Genomic DNA, 14,541 nt, shown 5'->3' with positions numbered 1-14,541 from the left:
ACACATTTTCTCACAAGAGTCATGTATCCAGTGTACCAATCAGGTGACTGTCTCTGCCTGCGCTGGCCTGTAGGTGGTCCTACAACTTTCTCTGCATCTTGAACCAGTCGCCCAGCTTCTGTCAAGCGCTTTCGCCCTCTGATGGTTGGCGCTGCATGAGCGGTCTCTTCCACTCCATGAACTTCATCCTGTGGCTGATCCATGTCCTGAAGGTCATCCTTAGGAACTAATAGCTCCTCATTTGCATGCAAGTGTGGCTCCTTCTCAAGTGAACACTTCATGGATTTCACCTCCTGAAATTTTATATCCCGTCGCACAATAGTCTTACCACTGTCTGGCAAATACACACGATAGTTGTGGGGTGTATTAGTGTACCCCGAAATATCCCAACCTCTGTAGTCGGCTCCAAATTCTTCTTGGCATCCTTCATCACATGCATGTAAATGTTAGCACCAAAAATCCTCAAATGAGAAAGATCAGGCTTCTTACCAGAATAAGCCTCCTCGGGTGTACTTATACCAAGTATCTGTGAGGACAACGGTTCTGCACATAAAGTGCTGTATTGCATGCTTTCGCCCACAAGTGAAGGGGTAGGATCTGATCATGTAACATCGCCCGTGTAGTACCCACGATCATTCTATTCTTCTGCTCAGCCACCCCATCCTGCTGTGGGTTATGGGGAGCTATGAGCTCTCTTCGAATCCCTTTTGCTTTGCAGAAATCCTTGAACTCGCCAGAGATGTTTTCACCACCATTATCGCTCCTAAGAGCCTTCACCTTCTTCCCCGAATCCTTCTCGACCAGTGCTTTGAACTCATAGAACTTTGAGTATGTCTTGCTCTTCCTTTGCATGAAGAAGATCCAACACTTACGAGAGAAATCATCAACAAAGATCACATAATACCTATGTTTTGTTGTCGAAGCTACTGAGAAAGGTCCACACACGTCTATGTGAATTCTCTCAAGGATCGTCGTGGCATGACTATCCTTCTTGTGAAAGGTGGATTTCACAAACTTTCCCAGATTACATCCCTTGCACTGATCTGACTGCGCAAGAGTGCCTTTAGGAAGACCTGTAGTGATCTGCTGCAGTATCTTCAAGGCTCCATGGTGAAGGTGACCCAATCTCCTGTGCCACAGCTTGCCATCATCCCGGCTTACCAATCCTTTTGCCTTGCATGCCATTGTTGCGCATCCATCTACATGCAACTGATAAAGGTTCCTCACTCGAACCCCTATCTTCTGGGTTTCTCCAGTTGTCTTGCTGCGTAGGAAAGCTTTTCCCTCACTGAAAACAACATCATATCCCTTGTCTTCTAACATCGCCACAGAGATAAGATTCTTCTTCAATCTTGGAACATGCATCATTTCCTTCAATACAAAGGGTTTACTAGACTCCCTCTCAAAGGAAGTGGTACCGATATCGGTCACACTGTATCTACTATCATCACCCATCTCGATGTGCACTCCAAGATCTTTGTCCTCCATATCAGAAAACAAATCTCGATCTCCTGTCATGTGAAAAGATGCACCACTATCCAAGAACCACACCGATCCCATCACAATTGAAACCAAGCATGTGATCAATGAAAAATCAACCTCAAACGGTGAGGCTAGAGCTTCTCCTGCTACAGATCCAACAACTTGCTTGTTCTTCTTCTTCTATGGACAATTAGGGGCATAGTGTCTGTGCTGGTGACAGTGAAAACACTTCACCTTGGACATGTCCTGCTTCTTGCCTTTCGCACCGGACTAAGAAGCTTTCTTGTTCTTCCCCTTCTTTGCTTTGGTAGCCAAAGCACAATTTTCTTCACCAGGTCCCTACGATGAAGATCCGTCCCTAGTATTCCACCTGATCTCCTCCTGTAGAAGATTTGACCAAAGTCTTTCCCATCCTGGAAATTTCTCCTGACCATTGACAGAGTCCTGATAGGAATTCCAACTCTTCAGAAGACCAAGGAGAGCCAATCTCACCAAGTCGTCATCATCGACAATCAACCCCACACTTCCCAGCTCATCCCTGCACTGAGTGAACTTCGTGAGATACTTGGGCATACTGTCTCCCTTCTCACATTTGATGTTTCTTAGTTTATCCTTGAGTGCCAGCTTTCACTAATCGCTCTTGCTTTGGAATATATATGTCAACGCTTTCCACATCAAGTATGGAGAAGCCTTTCCATGCAGGCTGGACACAATGTGATCCTTCACGCCCTCCAACAGAATCCTTCGACACTTTGTTGTCTTCTTTTGCCAAGCACCAACCTGCGCAGCATCAGTAGGCTTTGGGACATCAGCCTCTATGAAATCCTTTAGCCCATTATCATCCAACACTGCCTCCATCCTGTCCTTCCATGCAATATAGTTCGAGCTGCCTTCAAGAGCATACTCCAATTGCAATCCGTTGAAAGACATTGCCACGTTGATACCAAGAAAACACTGCTGCAAATTCGAATTCCACCATCTCCAAACTCAACCGCCTCTGATCTAAGATTCATGAGAACAAATTATTTCTCGTATAGAGATTGACTATATGGGCTTTTACTGGATATCTCACCTTCCAAAGGAAGGATGAATCCAGAGGCTACCCGACCCGATTACAGACTCTGCCTGAAGAAATAAGATGTAAACACTTCCTGAATAGTAGATCTGATGATCAACATCCTTGATAACATGTAGAAATTTTGAATAATAAACACATATTCAACAGATATTATCCCGATTATACACTATTGTGAAATACATGCATAATACATAACCTCCTCTACGTTGATCATCAATTTAGTAGCATAAAAAATAATGAAACATCAATCACATGCACACATTAACACAGTATGTATCCTGGGGAAAGTTTACAACTGAAAACCCCACACTATCTATATATTAATGATTGTTAACATGTAACATTACATAGTACAATACTACTCACAAGTACTCAGTACTATCTCCACCTGTTACACACAAAACTAGCTCAGATCCGAAAAAGTCACAGGTTCAAATCTTCTCCACTACTTTTCCTGCCTCCACTACACAATTCTTGAGAATCACTGACCCTAGAAATCACATGAGCACAAGTTATAATACCTTGTATTGGTCCACACTATGCAGTTCTCATTGGCATAACTCAATCCCATTGATTGTGCAAGATCTCATGCACAACTATAGTCACAATTGATAGCAATCTAAACCTCTAACACCTGTCTCCACTGAACTGTACATGCACTGACATGCAACTAAGTTAACTGATGTATTCTTTAGTTGCATTATGAGTTAATAATTAATTCACACAACTCATCACTAGTCTATTTGCAGTTAGACTAATTACAACTAGTTTAACCAAGTCAAACTGAACACAACTCCATCAACTCCACATCCAACTCCACCAAACTCAACTGCTTGAGTTCTAACTGAAGTCCTGCATGAAATAGCTCAACTGACTCACAAGAAAAGTGTATTTCCTTCTGACAGCTGCATGTGCCACATCTGTAGCTGAAACTGAAGTGCCCCAAGAGGATACGATAATGTTTATAGTCTAAATATTATTATGAGACAATAATATTTGACTTTTCTATTTTTAGCCTGACAGTCTAAAAATAGACTTTGATCACTCTGCTGTGAACCAGAAATAGAAGTCCATCTATTTTTTCCAACATGACCAATCATCCATAAACAACATCCTTCAACTCATAGACCATGATCCATATGTCTAAAAATAGACATAGTCTAAAAATAGACTTTGCGCCATAATTTTCCTGCGGGCCCACTTAGTGAAGGTGACTCCTTTCCACTAAGCTCCATCATCTTGTTGCATTCTCAACGGTGTGCAATATCACATTGGAGTGGAAGAATTTAGGAATGGGGTTCTTGTTGTGACACCAAAACTTAGTTATATTCACTCATTTCCATGAAGTATGCCATGGATGATGTGATTGTGTTAAGGTAGTAAGGTGGCTTGGTCATGAAGACTTTTTTGATGCAAGGAAGCCTTTCCAAGGGATGCATAGCCTAAGGGATTAAGAAGTAAATAAGGGGATGCCTAAACTTGGAAGGTGAGTGACTTCATGTACGAGGAACCAGATCGACCAAGGGATTGGGAAGCAAAGAATGGGATGTATAAACACGAAGATAAATTGGTTTTAAAGAGTCATGAGCATACTAATTGGGATGAAAAGTACATTGGTGTGTTCTAGGAAGCAATGATCCCAGACTATTATTTGAAAAAATAAACATTGAGCATAGTGGACAACAATGTTGGACTTGGAAAGTAGATATCACTCCAAAATTCAAGTCATAAAAGTTGGATGAGGCACATCAACAAAATTGTGAACTAGAAATAGCCACAAAGAAAATGATTGATTTAATGGGGTGTTATGCCCATTGAGTTGTTGAGTAAGTAACTATGAATGTAAATATAATTATAAATGAGTCGTGTTAATAAATCTCACTAATAAAATTGTGTTCAAGAAGATAACACCTAGGGTGATGTTCTTATAAATGGGTGGGGACTATAATAGCCCCTTTATTAATCCTCTTCTAAACATTATTATGAATTATAAATTCATGTAAATAATGTGGAAAATGTAACACAGTGATTGGCTTAGGAGACAACATGGGTTCAAGGCCTGAGTAGATAAGTTTTCGGGGGAAGTGCTTGGGAAAAGACTGCACCTAGAGGTGATAGGAGACCCACAAGGAGATGTAATAGGTCTCATGACCCCTTTGTCAAGCAACTCTTGAATTTTATTCTTAATTTCTTAATAGGTTAATCCAAAACTAAAAAAGTGAAGGTTTCATGAAATTATATGCAAGCTAGTTTATGTCTTTTAGGCAATCGATCATGATTGCAAAAGCACACAAACTAAATTATATTTTGGAGAAGTTTAACAGTTAAAACAGACAACATGAAACATCAAAACAAAACAAATTGATGATGGAGTTCACCCCTCCTGGGTTGTCTCTAGGTCCAGCTTCCAATGGTGGCCTTTCTTATTATATTCTTAAATGCTTAAATAAATCAACATACAAGCCTCAATTTCCAAAAATAACAATTCCATTACATCCAGAATTCCAAAAAACCCCTCTCCAGGCTCTTCTTGGGCTCAAAAAGGTTGAAAAATGACCAAGTTAGACCTCCTTATTCAAAATGCCTCCAAAACCCTCTACAAATTGGTCTTGTTCTACAAATTGACAAGAAAATGGTATGTGGTCTATTGGTTTGGCCCTTAGTTATAAACCCGGATGCCTTGGGTTCGATCACTGATTTGGGGCAGACGTTACATTGTTTTTCTATAAAAAAATTAAACTTTTAAACAATATTGGGTTTGTTGGCCCTCAATTTTGGTCTATTTTTCCTTGAGGAAACTTACTTAATCCTTATATTTTCCATCTATTTTCCATTATATCCATCCCATTTTGATGTATTTCATGTATATTCAGGTATTTAATTTTAATTTTGCAATTTCTAAAGTTTTTATGAAAATTTGATTTCAAGTGCAAATTTTGACAGAATCAGAAATTCCCGTAATAGTTATGTGGATGACATGTTTGTAGCACACTTGGGCTCCAGTTAGATGCATGGATGGAAATCTTGGGAACTAGTACTGAACTAATTCCACTTGGTTTGGTCAAAATAAGCTTTATTAGGCTCGGTCAAGGCTGGTCAAACATGACAAGTCACCCAGAAAATCCCTAGGAAATAGGGCAGTTTTGTGATTCTATGGGATTGTCCATATTTCTTAGGATGGATTGGATGAGTTCGACTTAGATAGATATATATGAGTAGATATGATTGTTATAGAGACTCTAGATCAGTTTGTTTCATAAACTTCTATTTAAGCCAAGACTTTGAAGGTTTATGATATGTAATTTTTGTATAATTTTATGCTGAGACATTTGGATTTTGGAGATTAATTTGAAGAACCTGTTCTACTTTAATTTTGTTGTTCATTGATGTGGATGAGTGAATGAAGTTTCAGCATTTGAAATCAACCTCAAGTGTGCAAAGCAAGGGTGGAGGGCCCCCACTCCAAGCTAAGCACACTTCAGTGTTAGATTAGCTTAATTTTCCATGCACTGGTTATCTTAGAATTTGTTTATTTGCTTTGTCTTAGGTTTGCTTATGAATTGATGTGTGATGATTTATATTATTGAATTTTAGTTTGTTTATCACTTTAGTAACATGGGACAACAAAGTGTTCAAGTTGAATCCTCCTTCTATTAAATTGATAAATAAAAACTAGAATTCTCTTTTGTTACATGCAAGCAGTTTTTCTTACGTATTTTCAGTTTTCAAATGATAGCATAATGATGAATGAATTGTGATGAAAAATGCTCAAATATCTCTTAAGTTAAGAGTCACCTTCATTGTTGATTTATGCATCTTAAGCTATTGTTAATTCATGATTTCTGATTTCTATTCATCAAGTAATAATTGAGAGAGAAGAACACAAATGGACCTCTTAAGTTAAGAGTCACTTCATCTTTCTTTCATTGCAAAAGTGAGTTAGACATTGTTAATATAGGCTTATATTTGTAATATATGCTTCTTTAGTTTTTGAAAATTCATCTTTTAAGCTTGGCTATACCTGATATCCATATATTGTGGACTTGCCTCCAAGTTTTACAAACCTGGATTGATAATGAATACTTGTGTTAATTTGTGTGAATAAATTAGCTCAACATTTTGGTGCTGCTGCCAAGGAGGCAATTATCGGCATAGTCAAATAGAAAGATAAACAACAACACTAAAAATTTTATAAAAAAAAAAAAAAAAAGTTAAGATACATTTCTTTTGGTTATGTTTCTTTATGCCTAGAAATAGAGATCCTAAAGGTACATTTATTAAACAAAACCCCCCATCAATAGTAGGACCATCAAAGCTAACAACACTAGTTGCTGGTAAACCAATAATTGAGGAATTGGAAGAAAAACAAAGAACAGGAGAAAGATTAACTTTAATTGAAAGGAAAAATTTGTTAGCCTGGGAAGCAAAAAGAAAACAACTATCAACAACACCAGGAAAACAAAAAGAAATTGTTAAAGAAAAACAATCCATTTTTGAATCCGTAGATCAACCTAATTTTGAACAACTTGAACCTCAAGTTGACATTGAAACAACTGAATCTATGGCAGAAGAGTGACATGGATCCATTATTCTTACTCCTGAACAAAGACTAGAATATGAAAGACAACAAAGAGAGTGGAGAAGACAAAGAGAGGAAGAGGCAAAACGAGAAAAGGATATGAAAGGAGAAGATGATAGGAAAAGACGAGAAGATGGTGGTGATCAAGAAACTACTTTTTGCTTTTCGATATTGGATACAAGTGTAGTATTAGGAGAAGATGTGAAAATGAAAAATATTCCACCTTCTGTACTACCAAATTTTTATGGAATGTCAATAGAAGATCCAGATTCCTTTTGAATTTGATATCTTGTGTAGAACTTATGGATACACCAATGACATACACAAACTTCATCTCTTCCCTGCTACATTGAAAGCAACAACCTTAAAATGGTTCATGGGTTTAGGAGAGAAAACAATAACTTCTTGGGATGAAATGAGATCTATCTTTCTTAAAAAGTATCAAGCCTATTGCAGGCCTAGGGACTCCAGAGAGGATGCTTTCAGAATGACACAACAAGAATACGAGAGTCTAGAAGAATACTTAGAAATATTTGCATATAATCTACAAAAGTCTAAACAACACTCTTTAAATAAAGAGACCATTCGAACAATCTTTCTCAAAGGTATAAGGGATGAGTACCTTGACATTCTGAATGTAATGGGAAAGGGTGATATTTCAAACTTTCCATTTACTAAAATTGCTGATTTGTGTCAAAAATATTCTAGAGGAAGATCAAAAACCGGAAAGAGAGATGTTAGTTCAAAAGCAGCAAAATCAACACCAAGAGGAGTAACAAGAGAAAAGATAGGAAGCTTGCTAAAAAACTTCAAAACTGATCTCCTAAGTACATTAGGAACACAAGTAGATGTTCTGAAAGAAAATAAAAAGAAAGAAGAACAAGAAAAAGCTTTAGTAATCTTTTGTTCCAAATGTAGAAAGAAACATGCATTAAGAGAATGTCCTTTGGATAGTGTTCAAGTGTGTGGTCTTTGTACATAAAATCATTCAACAGAAAATTGTCTAAGGTTGAAGGAATTGCAAATGAATCCAATGGAAGAAGTGAAAGGTATAGAAGGTTTCTATTATGTGGCACCAAGAAGACCTTGGAAACCAAGGATTCCTCAACAAAACTATCAGTATCCACCTCAAAATTATTGGAATACTCTAATGCCATGGCAAGCTTGGCCTCCACAACAATATCAAAACCAACTTGCACAAGGTTGGAGAGGATATGGTTATGGAAATCAGCCATCTCAACAATACCAACAACAATACCAGCAACAATATCAACAACCATTTCCATACCAACAATACCAACAATATCCATAATCCATGCCATTTCCACAACAGAATTCTGCATATCCATTATCCATGCCATTTCTGCAACAGAGTTCTGCACCACTACTAACACAACCACAGTAGTTACAACTACCTTCAAACCAGCCTAGACTGACTCAATTACCAGCCTAACTAGTGGAAAATCCAAGCAATAAAATGGATATACCTGCATACAATGTTGAAGAAGTAGCATATTTTCCAACATATTCTATTCTTCCCATAAATGATGTCCATTTAAGGTCTAGAAAGATGCTTAAAAAGGATTCTCCTCCAATCATAGAAGAACCAAATGAGCAAGGAGAACAACCTGAAACACCACAGTCAGAAAAACAAATTCAGAAAGGAAAAACTATTATAACTCAAACACCACCTTATCTTGAGAGGTTAGTAGAGAAACAATTTGAAATGAGCCTTCCTGAATTTGACCTTTTGGATGAATTGAAAAATGCTTATGTAAAAATTCCTTTATTGAAAGCAATCAAAGAAATACTAATATATGCTAAAACAATAAAGGAATTATGCATTAAGAAAACTGGTAAAAAGAAGAAGGATCCTACTACAATCCAAGTCATTGGCAAATTAGCAAGCCTCATGTCTACAAAAACAACAGTAGAAAAATATATTGATCCTGGTATCCCTATGATTACTATTTCAATAAATAATTTCTCAGTTCCAAACACATTGATAAATTTGGGAGCTGCTATAAATTTAATGACTATGGAGACAATGAAGTATTTGCATTTAAACAACATTAGATCTACTTCTACAATCCTAGAGTTAGCAGATAGATCTAAAGTTGTACCAGAAGGAATACAAGAAGATATTATAGTCTCTTTGGATTCATGGGAGTATCTTGTTGACTTCCTCATCCTATAGCCAAAAACAAATTTGGGAGGACATCCTCTAATCTTAGGCAAACCATGGTTAGCCACTATTGATGCCTTTATAGGATGCAGATCTGGAAGTATGATTATTGCATATGGAGATGAAAGGAAACACATTACACTTTATTCTCTTGCACAATCACCTTCTTTAGAATCAATGCTTGAAGAACAATAACAACAACAAACTAAATCAGTTCTAAGTATCAATCAAGTCTTTGATCTGAGAGAAGAAGAAGAGAATGAAGATTTAATGGATCTTTTCATCTCAGAACCAAATATTTCAGGGCAGCTTAGAGAGATTCAATATGAAGTTGCAAGTAATCTTTTGAATCAATGTTTTCAGGAAACTTGTACAATTCAATCCTTGCAAGAATCCTTTACAAACATTTTTCCTGTAAACACAATTACCAATTCAACAACAAAAACAATTGGGATATATCCAGGAAAAACATTTGAACATTGGTAACCATTGGCAATCGTCATAAGAACAAGAGGTAATAGCATTATTACAAAAATATTCAAAAGCTTTTGCCCTGGATTATACAGATATGCAAGGAATTCATCCCAACACATGTATTCACCACATCTATACAGATGATCAGATTAAACCAGTAAGACAACCTCAAAGACGAATGAATCCCATGATGAAAGAAATAGTGAAGGAAGAACTGCAGAAATTGCATAAAGTTGGGTTCAGCTATCCTATTTCAGATAGTCAATGGGTTTTTCCATTGGTAATTGTACCAAATAAAAATGGGAAGTGGAGAATATGTGTAGATTACCAGGAATTGAACAAAACAACATTAAAAGATCATTTTCCACTACCATTCATTAACCAGGTTCTAGACTCATCAGCTGGGAAGAAATTTTTCTCCTTCCTAGATGGGTTTAGTGGGTATAATCACATTCGAATAGCAACAGAAGACCAAGACAAAACAACATTTACCTACCCATCGGGAACCTATGCATATAACTTTTTTCCATTTGGATTATGTAATGCACTACAACTTTACAAAGAGAATTGCTTGCAATATTTGTTGATCTAATCCATGAATGTGTAGAAGTATATATGGATTATTTCACGGTGTTACACAGTAATTTGTCACCATTTGTCACCGTCCCTGTTACCCCTTTCCTGCACTTTGGAGGACTCATTCCGGGACCTGTGAGCAATGACATAACTTGAAAACACTTGCATTATGTTCCCCTAAGTATGGACTTCATATGCCTTGAAGACATCTCCTGCAGAATATCCTTAAAAAGTCTCCTTTTTCCATTAGTGCAGATCCGCAGTGTATCACCTATGCCAATGGGGGAAATTCTCCAAAGAAGGCACACCCATTGGCACTCTGTCTCAGAGTCTTACCCGTGCCAACCAAGTTTGGGAAAGCTTTTTAACAAACGCACGCCCGAAAGTTTTTTCCCTTCGACTCATGAGGCTTTTCAAGGATAATGCCAATCTCATGGATGTCGAGATTCATCGTATCTCTATCCATAATAGCTTTTCAAGGATAATGCTAATCCCATGGATGTCTGGATTCATTGTATCTCTTCCTCCTCCTCCATCTATAAAAGCTTGTTCTGTTGCATTTGACAAGCTAGTTTGGAGCATAGGGAGAATTATACTATCAGAAGTCTGAGAGATTGTTGTAAGAGTCTTCTTTGCATTCATAATCAAAGAGAGAGAGGCTTGTTCCCAATCCCGGCAAGCTTTGCAAGACATATGTAGCTGATCACCCAGCCAAAGGAGGATTTGATGTCAGAACTATGGTTGTATACTCCTTTGTTGATTAATAATAATAGATGACTATCATTATGGTTCCATTCTTGTTGTTCATTGTGATGATGTTCGAGTTATATCTTTTCTGACTGATATATAATTGCATCTATTGGATTTTATGCTTGTATTCGTGTAATTCTTTGCATGTGCAGATGTCCATTCACGGAGATCGTGAGGATCATGACTAGACAGAGCAAAGGAACGGGAGTGTCAACTCTTCTACAACACTAGCGTTGGAATCCAAGTAGGTTCTCATAATCCACCTTTAATTTGCAATTAGGAACTTGCGTGATAGCATTGTTTGATTGTTGCTAGACCCATTTTGGGCTAGTAGGGATTGCCTCTGTCCGTAGAGGGGATTTACCTCTCCAAAAATTTGGTGACTCTGCTGGGGAGGCTATTTGTTGTTTGATTCGTAAACTTTGGACGGAGCCTGAAGTACGGCCAGGTAGCCTTCGAAACGCTATTGCTCTGCATTAGTGAAGTAGATCAATGCCACATCAGTCAATCTCTAGTTTGGTTTATGAACCGAACAGCTTGGAGTTTGTCTTGCACTTTGGTTTTCTCTTGTTTTGCTTGCTTAGATAAGCTTTCTGGGTTGAATTTTTAAGTTGTCTCTTGCAGCCTGGTATGTCTGGATAATGTTGATCCAACCGTAGACTGCTTGTTTTTATTTTTAAGCTAGCAAACTTGATTAGCGCGACTTTATCCGTGACAGTCACGCCAGTGGGTGCATGTTGCACAAAAGAAACTCGCGCTAATCCCTTAAAAGTGTGAGTTACAGCTTGACAGTCGCGCCAGACCTGTGAACTTTTCCAGTTTGCTTGTTTGGAAGGCTTCTGAGCTTGGATTTCTGTCTTGTCACATTTTTCTCAACTACTGGAGTGTGTCAGAGCTTTGTTTGACTGGTTTTTGACCTTCATCCTTCGGGTGTTTGCCTCTTTCCATCGATTTCATATTCCAGCCCTAGAGCATCTAGTGGCTTTGTACATCGAGCCTTCCATGGGAGTTTTTGATTCTTTGATTGTCCAGTCGACTTCTTGGCTACTTTTTGCACTTGTCTAGTGGTTGTCAAAACTTTTTATTGTGTTCTTCAAACAATCTACCTCTATTTCATTTGGATTTTGCTTGGCTTCATTTGGGCTTAGATCACATAGCTCATTGAGGTCTTTGTGGTTTTTCTTGATTTTAAAGATTGTCTTGGTGTTTCAGGCTTGATTCTATTTTCATTGAGTGAAATTTGTCTTTTTACTCTTTGTTATTATCTCTCAAAATTTGTTTAGTGCATTTTGCCATCGAAAAGAAAACAAAAAATCTCTTTTGCATTGCATTAGTTAATGGAAATTAGAGTTCTTCATTGTTATTAGCGATTAGTCACTTTTAAAAAAAAAAGAAAAAAAAGTTTCATTTATTGCCATTAGCTGCATTAGAGTCATTGTTGATTGTTTGATGATCATTTTGTTCGATTGAAAGATCTCAACTCTTCCATAGTTAGCATTCATCGAATGGAATTATATATTTTGGCATATAGCTTGCATTTAGGAAATTGTGAGAGATTACATATGGTAGGACTTGGAAACTGAAGCCTAATCAAAGATCAACTATAAAATGAATTGAATGAATCTAAAAACGCATTGGAACTTAACGCATACACCTAGAGGTCTAGGCTAGAGACGTGTTCCGGCGTCGTTAAACCTAGTCACTGTTGTTTCACATTATGGTTGGGTGATTCCTCCTTTTGTGACTCGATAGTGGTCTAGCACGGATTTGTGCTCCCACGTACCATCGAGTATATGTGGAGACCCCACTAGGTTATCATCCTTTATCCACAGGAAGCCGTGTCTGCCGCCTTACAAGCCGTAATGCACTGAACACAGCATTCGGGAAGATTGACTGCCGTACGGGAAGTCCTTGGTTTTCATATGATTGCCAAGGTGTATATGCAGTTTTACGGATTGTTTGGTAAACCCTTTGCCTAGTTCTCCAGAGTAGTCACTTTTGATCCTTTTCGGACTCTCTAAAATAAAAGGCTCACCTGAGCATTTCTCACGTCGGGCTCACTAAACATTCGAAGGAGACTAGAGTCATCTTTTTGTCCTTTTCTCGACTCTTAAAACATGAAAAGGTCAAGTTCAGTTCCTTTGTCTTAAAATTTATTCGGCCATGATTTACATTTATCCGGTTAGATCTTGTTTACGTTAGTTTGAGTAGGGTCCTTTCTCGTTAGCTTCCCTAGGATTTTGTGAAGTTTTCATCCTGGCGGAATTACCAATTTCATCTTCATACTTTGCTGAGATACCAGTTGTGAGTGATACTCTTCCTGTTATTCCGAGTATACAACCAATTAATTCTCATGCTCTAGGCGACGAGACTTACGAATTTCATTGGAACCCCGTTCGGGAACCTTCTAAAGATGGTATCCCTTTTTGGGAATACACTTCCCCTCGTGTTTTGGCCCCACTATTTTCTTCCGATATGGAGGAAGTATCCCCTACTTTGACTGAAGAATTCATTGTGACGAGCGGTGAAATTCCCACCGCGACAGAACCTATACTTGTTAGTAGCACCCCTACTACTGGGAGACTACCTCCAGGCTATAAAGCATTAAAGGATGTTATGTCTTCTAGGACTCCCTCCACGAGTTCTATTTGGTCACAACTCACTTTTCCCACCAAAGAGCCTTTTACTCCACAAAGTCGCAGTACGTCTGGTACCTCAACCCCAACCATTCCAATGGTATGTGTAGCTTCTTCGACTCCTGTTTTCAGTGGTCCTTCGGCCTCTATATTCGGAGTCTTTGACCCTACGTCAAATGTCCCAGCAGAGGGGCCATACGACCAGTATTTACGACATCTTGGTAGGCCTTTGTTGTCTCAACCAACTGTTGAGATTTTAGTATCGTTGTCAATTGATTGGGGCCCCACCTCTTATCATGGTGGCCAAGTATCGTCTGCGCAATCCCAAGGACCACCTAATCAAGACCAATAGTCTTACACAGGGTATCCTGGGAACCAATGAGGACAACCCTTCCAGGGACAACCTTTGGCCTCTGGTGGTCCGTCTTTCACCTCTTATGCTAAACCTTCAGGTAACTCAGGTCAATCTTCTGTTCAACAAGGCGAACCTGGTATCTAGCAAGGTTATCCTACTGGACAAATTGGTCAATCATATGTTCACCCAAACCAACCTAATGTCTAGTATGGTCCAGCATCTGGAGAAGCTGGTCAACCCACCGTCCAGTATAGTCAAGCACCTGGGCAAGTCGGCCAACCTCAAATCCAATTAGGCTAACCAACTGCCTAGCCCACTCGGCCATCTGGTCCGTCAAGAAAACCCTCAGTTGTGCAACAACAACTCCACCCCCAGCAAATACAACCTTCTGCGCAGGTGGGCCAACCTCAATATCAACTAGGTCAC

Source organism: Pinus tabuliformis, chromosome 6 (assembly GCF_031772625.1).
Source record: "Pinus tabuliformis cultivar Carrire ecotype Pingquan chromosome 6, CPIR1, whole genome shotgun sequence".
Lineage (NCBI taxonomy): Eukaryota > Viridiplantae > Streptophyta > Pinopsida > Pinales > Pinaceae > Pinus > Pinus tabuliformis.
The sequence above is the reverse complement of the archived record's forward strand: the minus strand, read 5'-3'. Positions refer to the sequence as shown.